At 36.3% G+C, this 26,355-nt stretch overlaps 1 protein-coding gene across 6 annotated transcripts in view; it reads right to left on the bottom strand.

Annotated features, from left to right (window-relative positions):
* The window catches only part of CNTN5 (contactin 5), a 619,355-nt gene that overhangs the window by 407,852 nt on the left and 185,148 nt on the right, over nt 1-26,355 (bottom strand). The window lies entirely within an intron of this gene.

Here is a 26,355-nt window from a genome sequence, read left to right as displayed (position 1 = left end):
TAATTCCTTGTTGGCTAAATATTTGCTTGCTATAGAACAGACAGGACTATATAGAACAGGTATAGAACAGGTAGGTCTAGCTAAGACTCCAAAAATAATGAAAATAAATAATAACAATTAAAAACAAACAAATAAAACAAACAAAAAAAGCCACCAAAAATGTTAAATGAATCTGTATCAGCATGATGTAGAAATGACTGCAGTCAACCATCCTGGACAGAGATGGGAGAAATTTCTTTAGCTGCCTTCTGTTTATGATACATAGGAGCCATGCTTTTAGTGCTAAGCATATGTCACTCACAGTAGTAATTTTTCTCCATAGATATGATATTGACTGTTCAGGTACTTTACAGAAATTTAATAGAAATATAGAATCATAGAATTGCTTGTGCTGGAAGGGACTTTTAAAGATCATCTAGTTAAACACCCCTGTCATGGGCAGGGACACCTTCAACTAGGCCAGGTTGCTCAAAGCCCCATCCAACCTGGCCTTGGATATTTCCAATGATAGGGTATCCAACACTTCTCTAGGCAGCCTGTTCCAGAGAGCCACCATAGTAAAAAATTTCTTCCTTATGTATGGTCTAAACCTCCCCTCTTTTAGTTTTAATTCATTGCCCCTTGTACTCTTAATACATACCCATGTAAAAAGTCTCCATCTTTCTGATAAACCCCCTATAAGTACTGAAAGGCCACAATAAGTTTTCCCTGGAGTCTTCTCCAGACTGAAAACCCCCAGCTCTCCCAGCCTTTCTTCATAGGAGAGGTGTTCCATCTCTGTTTGTATCCCTTTACTGGACATATTCTAACATGTCCATATTTTTCTTATACTGGGGACCCCAAAATAGGATGCAGTACCACAGCTACAGTTTCCCAATACACAGTAGAAGTGGAGAATCTCTTCCCTTGACCTGCTTATCACACTTCATTCAGGAAGAATGGGCTTTCTGGTCTGCAAGCACACATTCTTGGCTCATGTCCAATTTTATATCCACCAGTATCCCCAAGTTCTTCTCCAGAGACCTGCCACCAACTCATTCATCACCCAGTCTGAACTGATAGGGTGGACTGCCCTGATCAAGATGCAGGACCTTGCACGTGGGCTTGTTGAAATCCGTGGAGTTCACATGGATCCAGTTCTCAAGCCTGCCAAGGTCTCTCTGGATGCCACCCCTTCCCTGTAGCTTGTCAACTGCACCACTCAGCTTTGTGTCACCTGAAAACTTGCTGGGGGTACATTCAATCCCAAGGTCTATGGATTCCTAAGGGGCACAACTCGTTACTGATCTCTGCTTGGATATTAAACTATTGGCTGTAGCTCTTTAAATGTGGCGGTCCATCCAATTCCTTATCCATCAAATAGTCCACCCATCAAACCCATATGTCTCCAATCTACAACAAGGATGTTGTGTGGGACCATGTCAAAAGTCTTACAGAAGTTGAGCTGTATAGCATCAGTTTCTACTCTCTTATTCACCGATGCAGTCACGCCATTGCAGGCTACTAGATTAGTCAGGCACAATGTGTCCTTTGTGAATCCATGTTGGTTGTCTCTGATCACCACTTATGTCTTGACATGATCTTCCCAGGCACAGAGGTAAGGCTGACAGATTGTGAGCTCCCAGGGTTCTCCTCTTCACCCTTTTTTAAAATGTCCATAGTATTTCCCTTTTACCAGTCACCTGGGACTTTGCCTGACTCCTGTAACTTTTCAAATACTGGAGAGAGTGAATTGGAAATTGTAGCAAAAAATTCCCTCAGGAACCTGGGGTGTGTCTCATTGGGTCCCATGACTTGTGTATGTTCAGGTTCCTCAGATAGTTTAGAACTTGATATTCTCGTGTAATGGGTTGCATTTCATTCTCCCATTCCCTACCTTTAGGTTCAGGGACTCAAGAGACTTGGAAGAGCATTTGCTGAGGAAAAAAAAAGTGAAGTACCTCAGGGTTCTCCATATCACTTGTCATCAGATACCCTGTCTCATTTATTGAGGGGGTACAATTTATTTTCTTTTCCTTTCCTGACTGTTGTAACTGCAGATCCTCTTCTTACTATTCCTCACTTACCTTGATTTATTTCCAGCTGTGCCAATCAGCTTTCCTGATCCCATCCCCACACTTTGAGGCAGTTTTGCTATGTTCTTCCCAGCATGCACATCTCTGGTTCCACACCATAAGCATTTCCATATTGTATTTCAGTTGGATCCAGAGGTTTTTTCCTCTGCCATGCTGATCTCCTGTCTTATCATCCTTGTAGTCTGAGCTGAGTCAGTCTTCTGAAGTGTTGTTTACCAGTGTGGCATTATCTATAATAGACATTTCTTTTTGCCTTTGGGACTGCATTTGTAAGTTCTAACTTGGAAAAAATTTAAAAATCAATGTACCAAATTTTCCTGTCAGTACGAATTAGTACCTCAGATACAGACATAAAAGCACTAAAGTACAATCCTTCTATTTCTAGTCTTGCACAAGCACAGTTATTCATTGACACTAATATGAAATTCAAATGTCTGCATTTTGTTTCTGGGAAAATGATCATTGTTTTCAACTTATATGTGCTCTAAATACAAAATAAATCATCCAATTTTACAACAAAGCCAGCTAGAATTCTAGAGGAGTTAAAGACAGTTTTTCAGTGCCATTTTTGCAAAGGAGATCTATGCAAATACATACAAAGAGAAATCTTCTCTAGTTTTGTTTAGAGTAGGCAATAAAACAGACATCAGACTGATTTGTAAAGGTAAATCACAGCTTATAAATTTTTCCCTGGTAAATCAAATGCAAGGGCTGCAGGGTGTCTGTTCTATAAGTCATAGCATATATTTATTTATCTTATAAGGGCAAGGAAGGGCAGCACTAACTTCAAATAAGCTAAAAATTTCCTTACACTCCTTAACATTATCACCCATTGTTCAACTCCTCAAATTAATTTTAACTATTTGATGGTCTAAGATAGATGAAAAATGGCAAAAAGTTCCTCCAGTCCTCTGACAGTTTGGGCCCAACAAGGAAGAATAAGTAATTTCATGATCCTAAAGCAGCCTGTCTGACTTTTAGCACTTCCAAAACCACCTACAAATGCAGTAGAGGGAAGGAGGATAAGGTAGTGACAATGAACTTTGTAAAGCTTTTGGCAAGCATTAAAGTGGAGAAGGAAGGTGAGTTTACAGAGCAGGTATCTTTCTCCATCTGGCAACTGACACAGAAAGACTCCATGCTATGAAGTGACCTCCCCTTGATTTTCTCTCTCTTCTTTTCTCACCCTTCTCTATCTGTAATTTGGTCATTCCACCATCTGCTAAAGTGGGCAGAATGGTGATAGCAGCTGATCAACAACCTCCCTGTGGCTTCCAGGCAGATATTGCTTATGCAGCCAAAAGCAGTTCAAATATTTGTTCAAACAAAGGCAATAAATTTCATTTATTCATTTCAGCTGAATGCTTAGCACAGATTTTAAAGTCATTTGGTCATTTGTGGGATTTTTAAATGATAGTTCAGATTTTACACTATAGATCATAACTATGTACTCCATCTTTGTACCAAGGTAATAAAAACTTTGAAAAGCATATTAGAATTCTAAACTCATTGCATTAACTTACTTATTCTTTATAAGCACAAATTAAAGACTATCCATTTAAATTCCAACAGTGAGAGAATTATCAAATAAATTAAATTTTATCTCATCAGAAAGGATCTATACAGGAGATACTTTAATTTCAAACTGCATTTACATTATCTATATGTTGATGAAGTTCCATTAACTTTAATCTATCTTTCTGAAATTTTAGCCATTTCAGAGAAAAGGCAAAAAAGGTTCAGAGTCTATACAAAAAGACAAATTAATTGACAATTATTTTGAAAATCTTTTCACATTGCAAATTCCCACTTTTTCATTCAATACAATGTCAAAAATCGCAGTGGCAGCACAGTAAAGTTTCAAGACATGGGGAGGAACCAATTATTTCTTCTTACTTCTAGTAAAGTATATGTTTATTTGCACACATATTTAACTCAGTTTTACTCTCTAACCAGACCTAAAGGTTTGTAAGTAGCCCTTGACTTAATTTTCCCATAGTTTTAAAAATTTTTGTTATTTTTAACAGTCAATTAGAGTGTTAAATTTGGATACTTCTCTATACAAAGAAAAATCCTTTTAATTGCACAGATGTTATACCTTGAACTGGATTTTTTTTTTTCATATTTTTAGGATTTGTGAAGGATTGAAATAGAAAGGACAAGACTAGTAAATGTAACTATTGCCTGTGCATTCATCTAATTGCAAATTTTAAGTAAATATCAGGAGAAATAAGCTACAACCCTGAAAGCTCAAGTTGTAACCTTTATGCTATATAATTTTCAACAGATATATTTGCTAAGAGTGAAAGTGTTTTTTAAGCTTTGGGAAACCAATCAAGTTGTCTTGCAAATCTGCAGGATTTAATAGAGGTTTAAGGAATTAATATTCTATCAAAGTTAAGCTTACTTTTCTACATGTCATAATTTCAGATCATGCCACACTGGAACTTATATGCTTCTCTGAAAGCATCATACACCATTCTGCAGTGTTTCTATAGTGCTTCAAAGATCATATTTAACTCAGAATAATGCAAACACAGCCATTTCTTTAGATATTAATTTTAACGTAAGCACTATAAATCCATTTACAGGGTGAATTATTAAACATTCTAAATTCAGATTGCATCTGATACCACTTCCACTGACTCACCAGGCAGGTGTTCAACTATTTAAAAGAACAGGAGAACATAAGTCACTTATCTTCCTAAGTTGTTACGTATCATGGGATTAAATCCTTAAAACACATTTCTGAGCCTGATGCTTTACTTTAGTCAAGTAATTTTAAAATGCTCTCTCCATAAGGCCTTAGAAGCTTCAATACCTTTGAATTTCTTTACTTTTTTTTCAAGTAGTGAATATATTGTCTCCTAATGAATGGTAACTGTCAATATCACAATATGATAGCATTCAAACATTTGTTATCTGCAAATGCAGAACATCTGCTATTTTGTCACTTCGCAACAACACTGCAATAATTTTGGCCTCTCTGCTCCCCCCTTCATTATTATGCAAAATACGTTCAGGACAAGAAATGCTTGGAGAAAAATTGTTCCAGCACTGAGATATTTTGACACAAAAATCATTTCTCATCAAAGATGAAAAGCACCTTGTCATTCATTTCTAATTACAGCCTCCATTCTGTCAGTACAGAAAGATGCCAACTCCCTGTGGTGATGTCATACATTGACATTTACAAAACTACATTGGACTTTGTCTCTTCTTGTCGTTTGCCAAAATCAGTCAGTGTCAGCACTGATATACACTGATAAATGGAATTTAAAATTATGAAAGTTAATTGTGTTAAAATCAAGGAAACTGCATTATGCCTTCTGATATTAATAGCTGCTGAATCATCTAAAACAATGGAAAAAACTTCATTTCATATTCCTATTCTGAGATGCTAAGACATTAAACTGCAATGACAACAGAGATTTCACACTCCAAGAATTAATTTGAATAGATGTAAACTTATTAAAGATTAAAATGAACTATTTAGTGTTCTGCAATTAGTGTTAACATCCAGGCTAAAACTACCAGCAGGGAAATACCAGAATGGAAGTGGCAACCATGTGAGAATGTAAAGCCTCTGAGAAATTCTAATCCTGGCCAAAACAACATTAGAGAGTCTAATTCAGACTAATGATGAAGCCATATTAGCATAAATCAGAAAAAGAGATAAATAAATCCCCTTGATTAGTTTTACTTAACATAAAGTCTCTTATTAATTTTCTGAAAGTAATAGAAAATACTTGTAATTGTATGAGTCTAAGCTAGAAGTTTATTTTACATCTTATTAGGAATTATTTACAGCTGTCAAGATAACCACAGTAACATCAACTTTTTTACTCTTGACATAATTGTCCAACAGGCATTCTTGACAATTTCAAGACCTTGTAATTAAGAAATCCAGCTATGGAATTATTGTAGGATCTCCAAGTTAATAATTAACTCAGCACAGATATGAAACCTATTTAAGTGACTTATGGTTCATAATATTTTCACAGAATCCTAGAATCATAGAATACATGTTGGAATGATCAAGGATCATCTGGTCCAACCTTTCTTGGAAAAATCATAGTCTAGACAAGATGCCCTAGCACTCTGTCCAGCTGAATCTTAAAATTATCCAGTGTTGCGGAATCCACCACTTCCCTGGGAATGACTTACTCTTCTTGTTTTTAAAAAATGTTCTTCTTGTGTCCAATTGGAAACTCCCTAGGAGATGGTAATCTTTAATGTTAAGGAAGAGACTTTTTTCAAGGAGACCATGAGATATTAACACTTAATCCTAGATTATGCACGTGTTACAGAATACTTTGCTTTCAAAAATCAAAAGCATCAGTGTTTTGTTAAATGAACAGAAAGGATTCACCAAGGTAGTAATATTAATAATTAACTAATATTAAAGTTTCTACCCTGATTCTATTGCAAATTTGTTTGTTTTTTGGGTTTTTTTTTCCCTCAATTGCATCAAAGACCAAGGTTAATAAAAATTTCTAATAGATTGTATAGCTTTGTGGTTTTTTGTTGCTTTGTTGTTTTGGGTTTTTTTTCCCTGAACAGTGCAATTTCCTGTACATCACACAAATTAATATATACTTTTGTTGAAAAATCTATGGCAGTAACAGAATCCCTGAAGGACTTGCACTAAAGGTCAATGATCCTTATAGGTCCCTTCCCTTGGAAAACCTGTTCCGAAGACTATGAAGGCATAACCTTGAAAGAAAAGTAAAAAGTGGGGCAAAATTGAAGATTTTTGAAGATTGAAGAAATTGAAGAAATTCTATTGAAGAATCATATTTTTAATCCCTATGATTACGCTTTCTATCTAAATAGTCTTGCTCCAACAAGAAAATCAAGCTAAAATGCACAAAACATATTGAATCTGTTACATGGATGATGATCTCTTTGGAAATGGAACTATACAAGTCCCATTTTATTATACAGAAGTACCTGGAGTTTTTTAATAAATACATATATATATACACATAAATACTCTGAAGTGTCTGACCTACCCTATAAACTTCACTTAGATGGATATCGGACTGTCTATATAATAGAACATAATATATATGTAAGTACCATAGGACAGCTTGGTTACTACTGCCAACTTGTGTATTGGGGACAATTGCACGGAATCCAAGGGTTGTGTTTTGTTTGGGGTTTTTAAAGTTAGTATTCTGCAGTTTTATGGCATCCCTTCCACAGACAATTCCTTAGGCAAAGAAAGATTTGAGTTTCTGCAGTGTAGGTGTGTGTCCTCATTGAACAGCTACCTCTAGAGTGGTCAGGCATATCAACCCCCGCTCAGTTTAGTGTCATCTGGAAACTGTTTGAGGGGGGCACTTAATCCTCTTGTCTGGGTCATCGATAAAGATGTTAAACATGACTGGCCCCAGTACTGAGCCCTGGGGAACCCCACTGTTGACCTGCTACTAGGTGGATGTAGCACCATTCACCACCACTCTCTGCACCCAGCCATCCAGCCAGTTTTGAACCCAATGAGGAGTGGACTTGTCCAAGCCATGGCCTGCCAGCTTTTCCAGGAGAATGTTGTGGGAGAAAGTATCAAAGGCTTTACCGAAGTCCAGGTAGACAACATCCACAGCCCAGCGCACAGAGCCACCCCACTGCCTCTTCTTCCTCATCTGTCCCATCTGAGGAGCTTCTAGCCATCATTGCAGCACTCCAGTCATGAGTCATTCCACCATGTTTGTGTGATGGCGACTATGTCACGGCTCTCCTGCTGCACAACGGCTTCCAGCTCCTCTTCTTTATTGCCCAAGCTTTGTGTAGATGAACTTCTGTTGGGCTGTCAATCTCACTCCCAACACTGGCCTGTCGTCCATGGCTCATCTCTAGCCGACTTGATCTTATCCCCTTTCCCCTTCAAGCCTAGTTTAAAGCCCTCTCAGTCATCCCTGCCAACCCATGGGCTAGGGTCCTTTTCCCCCTTTTAAACAGGTGAACCCTATCTGTCTCCAGCAGGCCTGATGCCGTGTAAACATGCCCATGATTGGAAAAAACAAAATTCTACCAATGGACCAGTCTTTAAGCCATGTGTTGATCAGGTGGGTTCTCCTTCTTGATATTTTTCCTACCTATTGAAGTGATTGAAGAACAGACCACCTGTGGTCCTGTCTCTTCAACCAGTCATCCCAGTGCCATGAAGTTCTTTTGATTGCCCTAGGACTTCTCAGCCTTGTCACTGTTGACCTGGACAACAAGAATTTAGTAATAATCAGAGAGCTAAATCAGTCCAGGGAGTCTCCTACTAGCAAGAAGATTTCACAAACACAAATCAGTCTACACGTCATATATATCTGATGCATATACAAAAGAAAACCTTTGCTGAGATTCCCACAAACTATAGCAGTTGTAAACAAACAGCACTCAGTAACCATGAATGGTGCAAACAGCAGTGAAAACAACTTTAGAGTGAAAATAGAGTTTTATTATCTTACAGCACTGGTTTGTGAGTGTAAATGCATTGCATTGATTTTTCTAATCTTTGCAAACAAGCAACTCAACTGAGTTACAAGACGTTTCATTTAAAAAATAAACACAGTTATTACATGATTAAAATCTTAAGCTATTCCCAGCACTTCTATTTTCCCAATACTAACCATTTGGAAAGCTATATAAAATAGACTTCTTTCAATTTAAACTTCCAACAAATGCCCAAAAGGCACTAGGTACTAGAACTTCTTAAATAAAAGTATCATGATTTTTTAATTAGTTTTGTTAAAAAGAAGGCTCCCAGAAGAAATGTCTACTGCATCTCTAGCTCAGCTGTGGTGACAAATGCCAAGATACACAGCAATTTTATTTCTCAACCAACATAATCAGTAGTGGTCATGAATTCCAGGGTAAACAATCTCTTGTTGCAGGGGTTACAAAGCTGTTCAGCACAGATAGCAATACAGGAAATGGAAACCTATCAGCCAGAACTAATATAACACAGTGAATTCCCTTTTCCCTCCATAAAGTGACACCTGGTAAATTCTACCTTTGAAACTCTTCTAAGATGAATTATAAATCAAGGTACATGTTATTCTAGGAGGTGAAATAAGGGTGTGGATTACTTTAGGAACAGAAAGGGACTTCAGGAACCATTCCTGAGAACAACCTCTCCTGAACTCAGACATATATTGAGTTTTGCACTAAAGCAGCAATCAGTGTAACTTAAATACATGACACTCTTATCCAGACGTTTCATGTCTTAAGGCTGTGAAGCCAGGTACTTTTGTGTGTTATATAAGATGAAAACAGACACATCTATGGCAGTTTCTGGCCAAAAGCAAAGCTCTTTAAGGGTTACTTTAACTAATGCAGTCATGGTAAAGAGAATTAACTCTTCGTTTAATAGATAAGGCATTCAAATAGCCTGTGGAAATGTCAAATTTTGTCCCTAATATTACGGTCCTGAAGTAGGCACCACTGCATTACATCAAGCCATAATTCTTGTTAGGGATCTAAATTTGTCTTCTCTATTGCACAAGATCCAAATTCTGAGTGTGTTTTGAGGTGTAGAGGAGTGAAGAAGCAATGGTGTGCTTGTCTAAAATTAGAATGTTAGAGAAAAAAAAAGAAACATTAACTAAATAAACCGAGTGAAATTAGCTCCATGATTAAGTAGAAGCTAAATGGAAAGGAGAACTGAACACAGAACAGCCCTATGAAGAAGGACTTAAGAGTGCTGATGGATGAGAAAGCGGACATGGCCCAGCACGTGCACTTGCAGCCCAGAAAGCGAACCACGTCCTGGGCTGCATCCAAAGCAGCATGGTCAGCAGGTCAGGGGAGGTGGTTCTGACCCTCTGCTCTGCTCTGCTCTGCTCTGCTCTGGTGAGACCCCACCTGATGTATTGTGTCCTGCTCTGGAGCCCTGAGCACATGAAAAACCTGGACCTATTATAGTGAGTTCAGAGGCAGGCTGAAGCACCTCTCCTATGAAGACTGGCTGAGAGAGTTGGGGTTGTTCAGCCTAATCCAATGTTGTTTTATGAATGTTGCTTGGCAATTAATTAATTTGAATTGCTATTTTTTGCTCTGATATATCTAAAAGAGAATTTGTACTAGAGTGAGATGAAATGAAGATACTTTCCACGAGTCCAAGTAGACTCTAAGTTTCCTAAGGGAAAAAGACTGTTAAAACAAAGTAAAGTTTATAAGCATTTGCTTTTTCAAAAGCTGTCAAATTAAAAGCTCTTACATAACTCTGCTAATATGGAAAAATCTGGACACATTACTTGCTCTTTGGTGCTCTTAGTGACATTAACCTATTACAATTTTAATTTGCAGTTCAAAACAGAATTATATTCTATTAACCTGATTAATATTTTATTCATTTTAAAAAGGCACTTTTAGACATAAGGAGGTTGTTATTAGCTACATACAGTAATTTTAAAGTCATCTGCAGTGTTTTAAAGGTGCCGTAAGTCTGTAACTGCTAAAAAACTAAAAAACCCCAATATATTTAAGAAACTGAAAAATGTGTAAATGTACAAACATTGAGTTTCAATTCAGTGAAGTCATTAGAGTCAACCATCTATCTATTGTCTGGTTTTTTGTTGCTTTTTGTGGGTGTTATGTTTTTTAATTAAATTAAAATCTTCCTTTGAAAACATAAGGATTTAAATTTTAAAATGTATATCGGTATTTCTATTTCATTTCTTGTTGGGCCCGAATCTTCAAATTCCTTGTCAAACAAATTATTCACATGTCTTAAAGAAAGAATGTATTAAATCGAACTCAGAAATGTATTATTATTATTATTATTCATAAGAAAACATTGGCTAGATATTTATTACTCTGTTCTTGAGCTAAATCCAATTACATTTAAAATGTGTGGCATGTTGCAGTATTTGACAGGAAAAAAAATTGCTGACAAAGGAACGAAAAATAAATAAAATGCTCTCTCACGTCTCAAAGCACAAATGACATTAAATACCAATTCCGTTCCAGAGTAAATACATTTGATTAGCACAACAACTTAAAGGAATGATTTGTTTTGCAAGATGCAGTAAATCTGCCATTTATTCACATACTGGTAAGCACTCTAGCTGAATTGCATAAAGAACACAGAAATTAGAGGAAAGATAAGCAAATGCAAATTGGTTATCACCAGGTAAATACACTCTAATGAACTCTCTATCCTATGTAAGCAACATTATCCCCATCACTCTACTTTGATCGTAAACCAGTAAATAGAGTCACATACATGCTTAAGACTGACTTTAAGTCAACACGTTTACAGAACAGACTTTTAAACTTCTCCTGTGAGACCCTAAGAGACTCTGTAGCACCCAAATCAATATGGGCTGCTTCTTCTTTCTTGTCTACAGTGTTGCAGTTATCCTCCACACTCACTTCCAGCAGGTTCAGAGCCCTCCAAAAAAACTGCTTACACCCTTCAGCTCACTGACTTTCTAGGCTCTTTCTACCCTTGCAGGGTAGAAACTAAAATCCAGCACAGAAGCAGCAGAAGAGAATAACAGGCAAGTGGGACTGCTTTCAATTGGGGGGCTCACATGTTCCAATTACCAGAGAAAACAGTAGCTGGGAGAGTGACAATGGGACTGAACATCATGTGGATTACCCAGCACAGTCCAAGAGCCTGTTTGCCCAAACACTGACAGCCCTAGAGGAGAAGATGCCAGCACCTGCTAGATTAAATTGTAGACAAGGGAATTACCAAGAAGGTGAGCTTGAAAAGAAGGACAAAAAGATCATGGTAGTTTGAGAATGCTGGAATCACCCTGCCACCATTGCAATCCATGCCTAGGACTGGATGAGCATCCTCACTATTGGGGCCAAAGGGAGCCACCTGCAGTCTGACAATACAGATTCACAACAGGATTCAACACAGGACTCACACCTTGTGTGTGCACCCATGGAAGGTGGTTTTGCTGGTATGGGTGAGGGCAAAGCCAGAGCATGCACGCAGCTTCTTAACGTATCAAGTTCCCACTTCTGGGAATTAGTTATAAAAGGCTGTTCAGAAACTTGAATTTCTTACAGTTTTATGTATGTCCAGCATTGTGGTTTATCTTCTGTATTGTGGATACTGATCCTGAATATATGGTCCATTGATTGTTGGTTAATTATAAGTCATTTATAAATCAATAACCACTTGGAACTAGGTTTGATATAAACCACTATGAACTAAGCAGTTTTTATGTCCAACATTTTTATTGACTTTATGCTCAAAAAATGTGTCTTTGAACAAGGTCTAAACATATAGCAGAGAAGGAACATTCAGGAGTCGGAAAAGGGAGAACATTTTATAACCCAATGTTAAACAGAAGCTTTCAACAGTGGACTGAATTGTGGCAAGAGAGTAAATGTTGTTGAAATCAGAATAATGCAATAGAAGTGACAAATATAACTATGTATTGGTAGATATATAGTATGGCTGGGTCAGAAGGTGACTACAGCCATGACCATACAGGTATAGTCCCTCGAAGTAGGTGAAGGCTCTAACAGTAAAACATGATTCAAATTTCACCAGTTGATTGAGGTATGTCAGTCATGGAGTAATTGAGGTATGTCAGTATGGAGTAACTGCTCTTTGAAGAAAATCCAAGTGATGAGAAAATGTTTTTGTGATGAGAAAGTGTTTTTGTAATGAGAACTGTGAAGTTCTCTTTTGCTGACTATAAGGATGCAATTTTTTCAGTACTTTGTATTAAAAGACTTACATGATAAGGGTTAAATGCATAATATAAACAGCACATACTCTAAATAATACTATTTCACACTAAACCCAGGTTGTATTTATTAAGTTTGACAGAGTTACAACGTGAAATACTGTTATACATTCTCTGCATATCCCATTTTGGAAAACCTTAACAGGATGACTTCCACAACATGACACTGTAGTGTTGCCAAATGAAGTTTAACATGTAATACTTGGCTAATTCATCCCAACTAGTCATCCCAGGTTCCTTTTATTGACAGATACCCTGAGGATGATTTAGATGTTGGTTGAACTGAATTACCTTCTGCTATTTCTTTTTACTCATTATAAACAGAGACTCAGTAATGATGCTCAAAGCCAAATGCCTTAGGCATGCAGTGAAGTGTATGGAAGAAGAGTGACTTCTTTTTCGAGATTTTCTTTTTAAAAATTAGTATCTTGGTCTGGCTGCTTCACAAATGACAAGTTTTTATAAGCAAAGTTAACAATAAATAAATCATGATCTCTAATTCATGCATGAATTTCTAACCTTGTACAACGGGATTTGAAAAATGCACACTCACTTTTGAAAAACATATTTTTATACCGTGTAAAATGTATATGTTATCAGCTAAATAGATACTACTACATATGAATTTGTTAATTCCATTTCTAAGATCAGTACAGTTGCATTTATTTTAATGTGCAAATTCCAGATTCTCATGTAGCTGAACATTCATCTGGAAGACTGAATTTATGTGGGCACTAATTTGTTATGGAAAATGAATGCACTATGCAAGAAAAACACACATTTCTTCTATATAAGCCAAATTATTTTTAAATTTAGCAACATGACTGATTACTTATGTATGACAATTACCATGTTTTAAAAAAAGGTAATTTTATAGTTACTTGTACCGAAGTCTTAAGAATTATTACTACTTTATTTTTGTTTATCAGGAAAATCTATACAGACAAAAAGAATTTATACTGGTAGATTTCATACAAGTACAAAAATATTAAAGAAAAACATTTGGTGTTAAAATTAAGCAATTCTTCCTCCCCAGTTAAATTATTACTCTTTTGATGTGTTCACAAACAAGTCTTTTGTACAAATTATGATCTACATATGAGAGTTCTAATAATGCTGATGACTTCGTATAAACTCAGTAGAATAATGGTATATGCTCATTTTTCTTTCTACAAAAGGAAAAATAAAAATAAACAATAAAACCAATGTTTAAAAATCTCTTATTCTTCAATTGTTTAAATATATATTTCATAGGAGAAGCAAAGGCAGAAATGGCAGTTCAAGTCTAGTTCCTAACAATACAATATAATTCTCACAAAATCCCTTAGATTTCCTCTATCACATAGATGGTTATTTGGTCAGCAGTTACACTACCATCATCTCTATGCTATGGACTTTACTTAACTCTTAGAGGAAGAGAAGTGGATAATGTTGGTCCCTTGGACTTGTTCAGTTACAATATGTGTCTCATTTTGTTGTTGTTCATGGGTTGTTTTTTATATATAAGAAATTTTAAGAAATTTACATATTTGTTTGTCCTATTCCTATTTATCTTTTGTGCTCTGGTCCCCACATCATTCTAGTGAGTTAAAAGGTTGCAATGTGTGGCATGACTTCTATTTGCTCAATGATTTGGGAAATTTGACTGGCACCGCTCTGTATATTTTTTCAGTTTATCTTCACAAAGTATTTATAGTGAGTCACTTGTTTCCCTATTAACATGAAGTTCTCAGTCATTCTGTGAGCTCTGTTGCATTTGTCTACAGATAATGAATGTTCATTTAAAAACTGATATTGCTTTAATTAGATCTTCTTCTGAGGGTTTTCTGCCACCCTTCCTTTCCTACTCCACTCCCAGATCCTAAAATGGATTTTAGCTAAGAAGGGAAAATTACCAATTGCAGTGGTAATTTTTGACTGATGAATGAGCTCTCATGGAGAGCAAGAAGGCTCAACTACAAAAAGAAGTTAGGATGTCTGAAAGTAGGGGTGCCAGAGACAGGAAGCCACTTTGCAAGGGAGTGAAGGATTTCTGCCTGCTGAGATAAGCAACAGCCTCAGCATTATCCTGCAGCCATCCTGGAATAAGAGCATTTAGAAGCCATGTTTGGCACCAAAGCTGGACTGGAGAATGGACTCAAGGGTGGTCTAAAGTGTCCTATACCACTGCTCCTAAAACTGGTGCTGGGGCAAAGGTATATAAGTGTGCCAGTGCAGGTGGGTCCAACCACTCTGTCTCCTGAGAAAAACTCCAACAACTAGCTGTGGTGGTCAGCAAACCAAGTTTAGCATTTAACTTTGCCATAATGGTGAGAACCCATGATTCCCTTGTTCTGCCTTTTGCATGTTTTCCCCTGATTAGTTAATATTTTCTCCTCCCTGTTTTATATATGAAGTTATGTATATTCATTCCCTTCTTTAATATGTATTAGTTCTAGAAAGTTCTTTGTTCCTCGATGCCCCATTGGATCCTTCCCTGAGTCCCTCCTATGTGTTGTTCCCTCTGTTGTACCTCACTATCAACCCCATCTGCTTGTCTCTATCCCATTGGCTGAGATCCCTTTCCCCACCTATTCTGTACCTGGTATAAGATCCCTGGACCCACCCACCAAATGGTCTCTTCATCCTTGTCATTTCACGGGAGTAAACCTGTGTGGAACACATACGGGGAGTCCCTCTCTTTACTTCTTTGTCTTCACCTGTGTGCCTGCTTAACAGCGACAGGAAGATACAGCCCCTTTTGGGTGAGGAGCTCTACCCCTTTTTCATTGTGTGATGGGCACTGAGTGCCGCCTTCCAGAGGGGTTTCAGCGTTGACCTCCGGGCTCCTTTGTGTCGGCACGCGGGGGCTAAAACCCTCTTCTGCCAGCTCCCAGTGGCTGCAAGCCCCTCCACATAAGGGTTCTGCTTGTGAAGTGTCTTTGCAGGCTCCATGTAGAATTGCATATTGCAGTAGGACTCAGCACATTGCATTGTTCATTACTTTTTTATTAATATATATTTGAGCACAAATGTGTTTAATTTGCCTCGAGGCATACCATGAAAATTCCCCAAGAGCTAGCAAAATGATTAGTCACTCTAGAGTTTTAGAGAGTTTAGCTTGTTCATTTGTTGTGCTTGGTTTTTTGGGTTCATTGGTTGGTTTGGTTTGAGTTTGGTTGGGGTTTTTTCGGTAGTGTATTTTCTTCAGAAACACAAGAAGAGATATTCTGCACCTTCTATTTCCATGCTATATCACATTTTCTGGCTTTTCTTTATTCCATATCTCTACTCAATTCAAATTAACTTTGAAGTAATTTTTGCTTTTTTTCCTGAAAGTTAATGTGCTCACTCCAAATTCCCTGTAGTAGCAATAGACATTTTGTCTTTGAAAAGAGTACACATATAGAATTTTTATGGGATTCTACTTCTCAAATAGGCTATATGCTGTTCTTCAAATTTCTATAAATGTCATGGACATATGCAACTCTTGGCACTACTCGAAGCTTTGCTATTAACTACAGTGGAATTTGAACTAGGTTTTCAGTTGGTGGTTTTATTGACTTTCTACTTTCAAGGTCTTTTATAGTGTGAAAACTAGTAATTCAGATTTGCAGCTAATTGCCTGTTGTTCCACCTTTCCTGTTATTCTAACAATTCGGATCAAAGATTCTGTTTCTACAAATAATTATATAATTAGCCTGTAAAATACTTAAGATTTTTCATAAGTACTTTTATTAGATAGGTCATTGAAATGGGAGAGTTAGATCAGTTGATTTATCAACCAAAAGAGAAATTGAAAGACTGTGGTTTGTAGCTACACTGTAATGAGAAAAGCATACTGCTAGCTTTACTATATTACTTAGAATCTCTTGAGTTCTTTCTCAGCAGCAGCAGCTATGTATTTCCTGCAAGCAGTAGTACTCATGGGACATAGCAAACAGATTTTCATATGACTGCATATGCTGGCTGGGACTTGAACCCAGCTGGAAATGTTTCTGAGTCCCTAAATTACAGAGAATAGCTTTTGTACTTCTGTAGTTTCAGTCCAGGGATTATTGTCCTCATCAAAGGGAGTTCCTTTCCCACCTCTCCTCAAAGTTATCTAATTTTCATTAGTGTATGATTTACAGAGTAAAGGAGATTTTTAATGAACTAAAATCCATTTAATTTTTATTGTATGAACTGTTGCATTTATCTTAATAAATACTGTGAATTAGTTTTCATCAAGTCTGTGAAATAAACAATTCCTGCATATAGTAAAAATGGCCATGTTCAGTGATGGGCAAACTGAATCAAATAAATAACACTGAAGCTTCTCTACGTCAAATATCAACTTAGCTTTCAATTTTAAACTCAAGAGGGCAATGAGACAATTCTTTTTTTACTAATCTATGGATAGTAGGAGAGAGGTCTACTTGAAAATTTGCATAACAAAAATAGTTAAATAAATCTACGGATCAGTATATCTTGAAAACTGAACATGTCTCCTTAAGCACATGTTAATTATAAAAAACACGTGATATATTGAAAGAGCAGTAATTGATTTTGTAAGTGACCTTGTAAAGAAATATATATGAATTCTTGATGGGTGGGACCAGTATGGATACATCAAAGCATTGCAGATACAACAGAAATGCTCAGAGGTTAGCTGTGAACATGAGCTCAGAGACCATTTACAGAAGTTTACATAGCCGATGCTACCTTTGCTGAAACTCCAGAGTAACTGCTGGCCAAAATGGAAGACTTACCTAAAGAAGAGCTATATCTACCATATCTATATCTTTAGCAACTCATTAACAATAGGATGTTATCTCTATAAGGAATTAGGTAAGGGAGTTTGGATGAAAAACTGTATTTTCCTGTGCTGCAGAGTCTGGCCAGTCATGCTATTGAAGATGCATCGAGCCTGTATAAAGGAGCTGTGATATCCACTGCCTTTCTTTTCCTAAATTAAAAAAAAAAAAAAAAAAAAAAAAATCTTTCTCTTTGAAAAAGTAAAACAAGTATTTACCTCACATTTGCTATGAAAAGCTAAACAAAGTTTTCTCTGTTTGAAGTGAGTTTTTCTATGGAACTGCTGACACTTGCTAGTACCGTTCTGTTTCCATTCTACTTGTTCTTAGGATGTCTGGAAACCGTATATGTTTCTGCAAACCAAGGGCTTCAGTTTAAACTAACTAATCTGGATTGAAGGATTTTCAGTGTCGAATTTTGAAAATGGAATTTTGCTGCATAAAACATCTGAAACACTAACTAAGATTACTGCTACAAAATTTAGATGTTGCATTTTACTTGCTAGAAATAGTCGTTTACCTACATTTGTTTTTATACTGCCTAGTCCGCGTAAACAATTCAAGTATAAATTCTGTAAAAGATTCCTTGCACTTTAAATAAGTTAACATACCACTTTTATGAGCTTACTGTATAAAAAAGTTATGCTGATGTTTATTTTCATTTTTCATTCATGAAAAAGTTTTCTTGAAGGAGAGTGACTTTCAAAGTCTGGCAAAAATGGAAATAGAATATCAAAAGCCCTTGTTTTACAGTGTTCAAGAACAACACTTTCTTTACTGAATGCACAGAAACTCTTTCTTGAAATCTAGAACATATTTAGCCCGTCAGGTAGCATTTCCATCCAGGGTATTCATCAATAGATGTGCTTCCTTCCACATTTTACTATTTAGGAAATAAATTAGTTCTTTCTTTCACCAGTAATGTTGAGATGTTGTGGTCAAAACAGTTTTTTTCATCCACGCAGGCATGAGTTCTTCATCACATAGTTAGGCAGACTATTTTGAGTAATAACTAATTTACTTGTTTGTTTTGTAAATAAATGTAGACTTAAAATTTCACTTGCCATTTACAAATAAATAAATCACTAACTGTATCATCTGAACTGGGATGATATTTAAATGACTATTCAATTAGAGTACTTGAGATAGTAGGATTAAAATTAACTTTTACTTTTTGTGTATCAAGAACTTAAACCCCAGAATTCCTACTGATATTTTAAGAAAGCTGTGGCCCTCTTTCATTTTACATTAATATTTAATTTGAAAGAATTTGGAATAAAAGAAAAGAAGCACTAAAGAAGCTACATTTTTCTTCTTTTGTTCTACAATAAATGGTGAACTACAACTTTAATTTAAAATATTTTAATACAACTTTCAACTGTAAATCACAAAGACTACACACTAGGTTTTTCACATAAAACAGACAGTCCAAGCTTTTAAAGTTCCTTAAAAAATAATAATGAAGAGTGTAGTCAGTTATTCACAAGATCTACTGACTGTAACTCTTGTGTTTCATATAGTACGACTCTTCTCCCTTTCTGGCTAGAAATAAACCTGAGAGAAATCACCCTATAAATATTTTCCCTTGTCAGATATTTGCATTAGGATGACACATATTTTTCCTCTGAATATACATCCTTTTCGTGCTTGCTTCTAGAAGGAGTATGGTGAGCAGCCCACACTTCTATCTGTTTTGGAACCTCAAAGCAGGAAATAACATCCCCACCACAGGCAATGGGCCATGAACTAACAGGGAAAGTTGTGCAACAACAACAAAAAAAAGATTATACAATAATAACTGTATCTCATAAGAGTCAAAAGGCATAAAATCAGAAGGTGTGAAAGGAAAATAAAGGATAATAAACTTGGGATTGATGTGTAAATCTATGTCTTCCTTTTGGCAAATCACTGATAGAAGGTTAATCTCTGATTCATGCTCCTGTAAATTAAAGTTGGTCTCACTCAAAACCCCCAAAAAACAATTCAATCATGTTTTTAAATATTGTCTTATGAAGATAGAGACTGCCTAATTTCCCACTTTTCCAAGAACTTTCATGTCTAGAATACTGTGTCCAGTTTTAGGTCACTCTGTACAAGAAAGAAAGTGACCAGCTGAAGGGAATACAAGGGATGCCACTGAAATGGTGGGGCTGGAGCTCTTGCCCTTTAACAAGAGTCTGGGGCAGCTGGGCTTGCTCAGTTTGGAGCAGAGTTGGCCTTGGGGGGATCTAACAGCAGACCCCAGTGCTATGGGGAAGTCATTGAGGAGACATAACCAGGCTGTTCAAAGCAATGCAAGCTGGAAAGATGAGAAACAAGAAGTATAAATTGAAATGAGGGAGGTTCATCTGAATATAAGGAGAAACTTTTCCACTGTAAGGACAGAGAGGCAGGGGCACAAGCTGAGAGAGGTGGTTCACTTTCCATCCTTGGATGACTTCAGACCCAACTGAAAGAAGACCTAAGCAACCTGGCCTGACCTCCTTAGAGCTGACCTGCCATGATCCAAAGATTGGACTGGAGACTGTCCAAGGCCTTTTTCTATCTGAACAATACGATTTCATGAAATTTTAATTTTATACAGAGCTATTTCCATTTACCAGATCTGGTAGTTGCCTAGTTTATTTCATGGGATAGAAAATCCAGGCAGAAATCAGTTAGAAGAACTTATTTTACAGTTGCACAACCAATAAATATGAAGTCTTTACTTTCAAAAAGCCCCTGTGAAATCCCATAAAAAACATGAAAACCAAGGTAAAAGCCAATTATGTGTGTCTGCCAAATTCATTAACATTAACTAATGGGACTGTTGACTTCTAAAATTGCTTGTGTCAGGTGGCAATGACAAACTTGATAAGACAGGAATTGAAGAATGTCACTAAATAGTTTGAAGCTTATTTCTATCAGTATCAAATATTAGATTAAGACAATAAAAATGTTCATATGAATTTGAAAGAATTAATTACAAATCTTCTTTAGAAACCCCACTGCATATGTGAATAAAAGGATAAAAATAGCTTTCATTCTGAGGACTTTAAATTGGAAAATGAATCCTGCCATAGTAAACAAATAAAAATAATTAGTATAATGACAATATATAATACTGAGCTTTGGTTCTTCTAATTCCTGTCAAAGCAGAATTAATTATTTTTCCTCACAAAACTGCTGATAAAGGAGTTGTGCTGCATATTAGGGATGTTTAATGCTTATTATCAGTGTCTCTTGTTATAGTATATAAAGCTTTAATTTTTGTGTGAGGCTGTGGACTTTCTATTATTTTTAAAGGCATTGCAAAAGACAGAAATATATCTCATTTGCTAAGACCTCTTCTGTACAACATGTCTCTGCAACATTTGAGATATGAATGTGGATTCAGGTTTGAACACATGAAACAAGATCAAGATCTGTTGACAGCCTCCTTCTCTCTCCTAGTGATGTAAGGCAGCATGGTATAAGCGTCTTTATGGTGTTTTACTAGGGTTTTTTGCAAGTCTAGGAAGATAAAACAAGATTTATAAACATATTCTTTGCAAATACTTCTGAAAACTTGAAATGTAAATGAATGTAATACAAAACCAGAAACATGCATGGTATATGAAGTTGTTCTGAAACGTAGTGCCTCTATAAACTGTATGATGAAAATCTTACACGACTTCAGCTCTCTCAATGGTTTTTTATTATCAATTTCAATTTGTCAGTTTTCTGAGCTATCTGTACTGAAAAAATATCATGAAAAATATGTGTGTCTTCCAAAATTACCTCTAGCTCAGGGATTTCTACATCTGGCTATTGTCCAAATACATGAATTCCACATAAGATGGTGATATAGCATATCTGGAAAGGCATGGTCAATGAGCTGTCTTCAAGATTCAGTGCTTGTCACTTTGAACATTTGCATTCACTACTCACAAAGTACGTCTGGCTAAAATGTAAGACTTTTTCCTGCTCATTTCTTAGGAAAGGATGGGTGTCTGTGGTATCTTCCCCAAATTCCATCTGCCTGTATCCATTCCCAGTGTGAATGAATGGCTGCCTTGTAGCTAGTCTCAGCCTGGCTGGTAGGAGACAGCAGCACAGTGGGCACAGTCTCAAACAGCTAGGTTTGAGTCTGGACTTCCATATTCACTATGTGGAAAGTAAACATATTTTAGTCTTGATAGAAATTTTGGAGCTGTTTTTAACAAACAATGAAGTCTGCTTGGACCTTAATGGCTTGAAAGGCTTGACTCATTGCTGCCTTCATGAAAAACATGGTGCCTCCCCAGATGAGACCAGAAGTAGGGGTGAGGCCCTACCACACTTAAATTTGTATTAGTTAATCCTTCAGCAGTGGGAAGTGGCACTCTCAGTGGAGTGGCTCTGCATGCAGTTCACTCCTGATTTCACTGGGATTTCTGATGCTGTATCAGCACAGGAATTCACCTCCTTTGAAATTTAAGGCATGCTTTCTGATTAACTGTGATTGCAAACCAGTCTGATAGGAAGCTGCCTTGGAAAGCAGAAGCCTTACTGCCTTGAAATTTCCATCACATCTAGTATATTGGTTTAGGCACAAAACAAAATGGAATGAAACAAACCAAACCAGAATCTTTACCACTGGATCAACCAATTAATCATTGACCGTACAATCTGTAGATGTGCTGCAGGAAGGAGAGGGTCACAAGGAGAGAACTGAACCACATCTTTTGCAATGATTTGTCATTAGTTTGGGTTCACTGTAATGCCAGACTGAGCCTAAGTAACTATCTTAGGATAAAATTTTTTTCTTCTTTAGATAACATTGGGATGTTTTTTGTATGGAGACAGATTTAAAGGAGATCTGAAAGCTGCGTACATAGGAATTTTTAAAATAGTATTTCTATTTTCCCAATTGTGTGTCAACAGAAGGCAGTGAACCACTATTAATACGCTACCTTTTAGGTTCTCATTAGCCTGTAGTAAGCTGTAAACATATATATCACAATTTAATCCATCAAATTATGTACTCAATATTAATGAAAACTATACTAATATCTGAATAATTCAGAACTATAGTCTAGTAGGACTTCAGATATTACTCGGAAGACTTTTTAAAAAATTATATTAACATAAAGTCTTAATTTTGTAGTGCTTTAACCTTTGTAAACCTATGGAGCAGCAAAATACAAGATATCATTACAAAATTAAAATAAAGCAACCTGGAAGAACATAAAATAGAAGTCAAAGTAAATGGGTTCAAGATTGAAAGCCTTGAATATTCTAGTTATTTCAATTGCAGACATGTAAGTAGGAAAGGGGAGAATCACTAGTAATTTCAGGCCATGAAAACATGAATTTTCTCAGAATACAGGCATGCTTGTTGTCAACAAGATATCAGTCATATAAACCCCAAACCTCTTAAATCTTATTTTTAAAGCTAGTGTGATTCTATTAACACTACTACCTGTGATTGTCCAGCCTGTGCTGTTCTCCCCACCTCAAAAAGGAAGTTGTTACTCATGTGAGATGATTCAGCTGCTAGCAAAGCAGATGCTAAACTGCTATAGTTTGCATCCAGCAGGCAAAACTTTTTCTGTAAGATAGAAATTCGAGACCATCATATATGAAACAGACTCCAAAGGAAACATTTTCTGATGAGAACAATTACATCTGGAGTAGATTTGATGGCATTTTCTACCTCTAGTATTTTCAGGGGAAATTCAGGTGACTTACCTGCCCAATGCAGGCTTGAACGGCCCTAAGTTAGCAAATCAATAGTTATACATGGAATGCCCAACTGTCACTGGTGTATAGTAAGTAAAGTTTGGTATTACTCTTAACATGATCTTTACATTGATATGGAAAAAGTGTGATTTCTATGGGAACTTAAATGTAATTAAAAAACCTCAAACCAAAAATATTAGATATAATCTCAAATCCTTTTTAAATACACTAGACTAAGAATCAGTTTGAATAAACAGTGAACTTTTAAATTTTAGATCCCTTTAACTCTTCAAAATTAAGTAGGTAACATGTGAGAGCAAGTTATCTCAAAAACACAACTCCCAGACCGAATCTCTTCTAGGAAAATACTTTTCTCTGATTGGATAGGACAAATAATGAATATCCAAGTAGTCAACATTTATTTAATAAATATTTAAATGCAGGGTCTTTTTTGTCCTGGTAAGAATCACATGGTGTATGTAATTTAAAGCATCTTGGTTCTCAGAAAATTATGTTAAAGATAGAAATTCAAGCAATAAGGGCAAAATCTAAAATGATCACTTTTATGCTCAAAAAATCATACTGAAATTATGAAATAATCAAGACCCTGAACACCACGATGTGGGGATCCCTCCCCCTGCCATGGAGCCCTGGGGGGAGACACGGGGTCTCCGATAGTGAGACTTCCTCCTCAGCACTTTTTAAGCCCATGCAGCACAAAAAAAATAATAAGAAGAAAAAATCCGAGGAAAATGGTACATTTATCACCTTCAGAGCCATAATGTTTCTTTTTTAGCAAGGAGAGAGTTAGTGTGGGTAGCTTTAGCTGGCTGTATGTTGAAAAAACAGCCTTGCTTGATAGGGAGAACTGTCCTCATGGAACATGAATTGGCAAAAGGCCAGAGTCTGTAAGGAAAATTCAAAACCAGTTGCAGAAGAGCAGCAACCCAGAGCTAAAGTATAAATTTTCAAAATAATGGAGTCATTATTTAACACATGAAGTGCTCAATAATACAAAATTTTTTTTTTCCCTGAATAAATTATAATAATCATTAGAAGTGAATTCAGTAAACACTTTTTTCACCCATAGTTTTGAGTGAGTAGAATTTCTGGCAGGTACCCAAACAGGTCACCACGAGCAGGATAATGTAGCAATCTGTTATCATTAGCTCTGTTGGAAAGGTTCTGAACACAGTAGAGAGAATTAAATGACCTGGAAAACTCAGTCTATGGAAAAGTCTATTGTACTCATCTCTGTTATTTCCACCTCTATGCATCACTGGAATAGTGGAACAGCAAGATTTGCAGTGGTGACAAAGATAAAGGTCATTTTTCTGTTTTTCTTTCATCCAGCTTGAGCTGTTTAAGGACTGTTAAATTCTGCACATACAGAAAATGACTAATTTCTGCCAGGTCCTTCCACTCTCGTGGTGTGTTAGTCTATTGAAATCTTCACGTTTGAAAGACATTGCAGACTTGTCTTTTAAAAGTCACTGCTACTTTTCTTCCTGGCCATCATTTTTACAACTGTCAGAATTTCAGATCATCCAAAAAAACAATATACAAGCCCCCTATACAGCCTATTTGAGCAACTGTTTTTCCTAAACCGTGCAATTTTTTCCAGCAAAACTTGAAAGAAAGAGCAGTTCTTAACAAAGGTATTAAATCTAATCACTATGACAAGTTCCACATGGTGAAGGTAGATACTATAAAGAGAATGACATAGCCTATTTGAAAATATGCATCAGAAACATTTCCATTGTTTATATAAACTTTGTTGCTGTTGTTCTCCATTTATTTGAGTGGTTAACTTAAAACGAAGAATGTGACTTTGACGTGCACAAGCTATTCTGATTAAACAGTTTTGTATGTAAACCTTATTCCTGGGAAATCCAACTAAAGATAAATCCACAGCAATGAAAGAAAAGAAACAGGGGAATCAGCAGAATCTTAGGCAAAAAAAAAAAAAAAAAAAAGAGCTCTTTTGCATTTTGGGAAAGGAGGGATGAAAGGATGCCTTGACCTCAAAGTTGAGAAAAAAGTTTAAGGGACTGTAGGCAGGGAAGCTCAGTGTTTTCCCTAAATCTGTTTTATTTCATGCTGTGTACTCACTGAGAGGCTAAGGGCATGGACTACCAAATATATGGTTTTGACAGCATATTCTTCACCAGTAAATAAGCAGCTCCTGCTTAGGCATAAAATTATGTCAAATCATCTTTCTTCTTTACAGAAGTGCAAAAAAATACAGCACAATTTGTGTTTCACTGGAAATTTATGTTATTTTTTACATAGGAATTTCTATATTTGAGCACTTTATCCTTTATGACAAATGAACCACATGGATTTAAGAAACAGGCGCAAGACTCAGTTTTGCTCTGTTGCAACAGAGGATGAATTTAACATCTCACACAAAGGCTGGCAGGCCAGAAGTTGGTTCTGTCATTTGATATTATAGATTAATGTAGAAAGAATATCTTCATAAATGATCCTGAAATATTTGTCAAAATTTGACTACCATAAACCTCCAGCCTAAAGACTAACAGAATTCTGGAACAGCATACACAATTATTTAGCCTATAAGAAGTTATTATTTTGAGAAACAAAAATCTGTGGGAAATTAAGTTCTCAAACATTATGTCTTAACTTTTCTATTCTTTGGCAAGAAGGATAAAATAATGATTTTTCATTTATATCCTGGGAAAAAAATCCTCTTCCCTCTTGTCTTCTCGTATCACTTCTTGCCCCTCAAAACCATTAAAGACACCTCTTAGATTCCAGAAATCCTGCTTTGCATGCATTTAAAACCAAAATTTTTTTATATAACAAATATCCTTCAATAAATCCGCTGCTCTTACAGCACTTGTAGAGAAAAAAAACACAACAAGTTAAAATTCACTTGCCAATCTTTCCTATGCTTTTAGTGCAATACATTTCCAAGAGCAGGAAAATGAGTTAAACTGTGTTACATTTAAAATGACACTGTGAATCTACTCATATCAAGTTCATCAGTTCTAATTCAGTTATGTCTTTTGGAGGTCACTGTCTGTCTCATTCATTACAGTGGCTTTCTAGTTCTCTGGTATGATTCTCAATTAGTTGGGTAGGCAGGTA

The sequence above is a fragment of the Corvus kubaryi genome, unplaced genomic scaffold, assembly GCF_017639235.1.
Source record: "Corvus kubaryi isolate FWS band 111438036 unplaced genomic scaffold, C.kubaryi_AGA036_p1.0 37256, whole genome shotgun sequence".
NCBI classification, from domain to species: Eukaryota; Metazoa; Chordata; class Aves; order Passeriformes; family Corvidae; genus Corvus; species Corvus kubaryi.
This window is presented reverse-complemented; position numbering and strand designations above follow the sequence as displayed.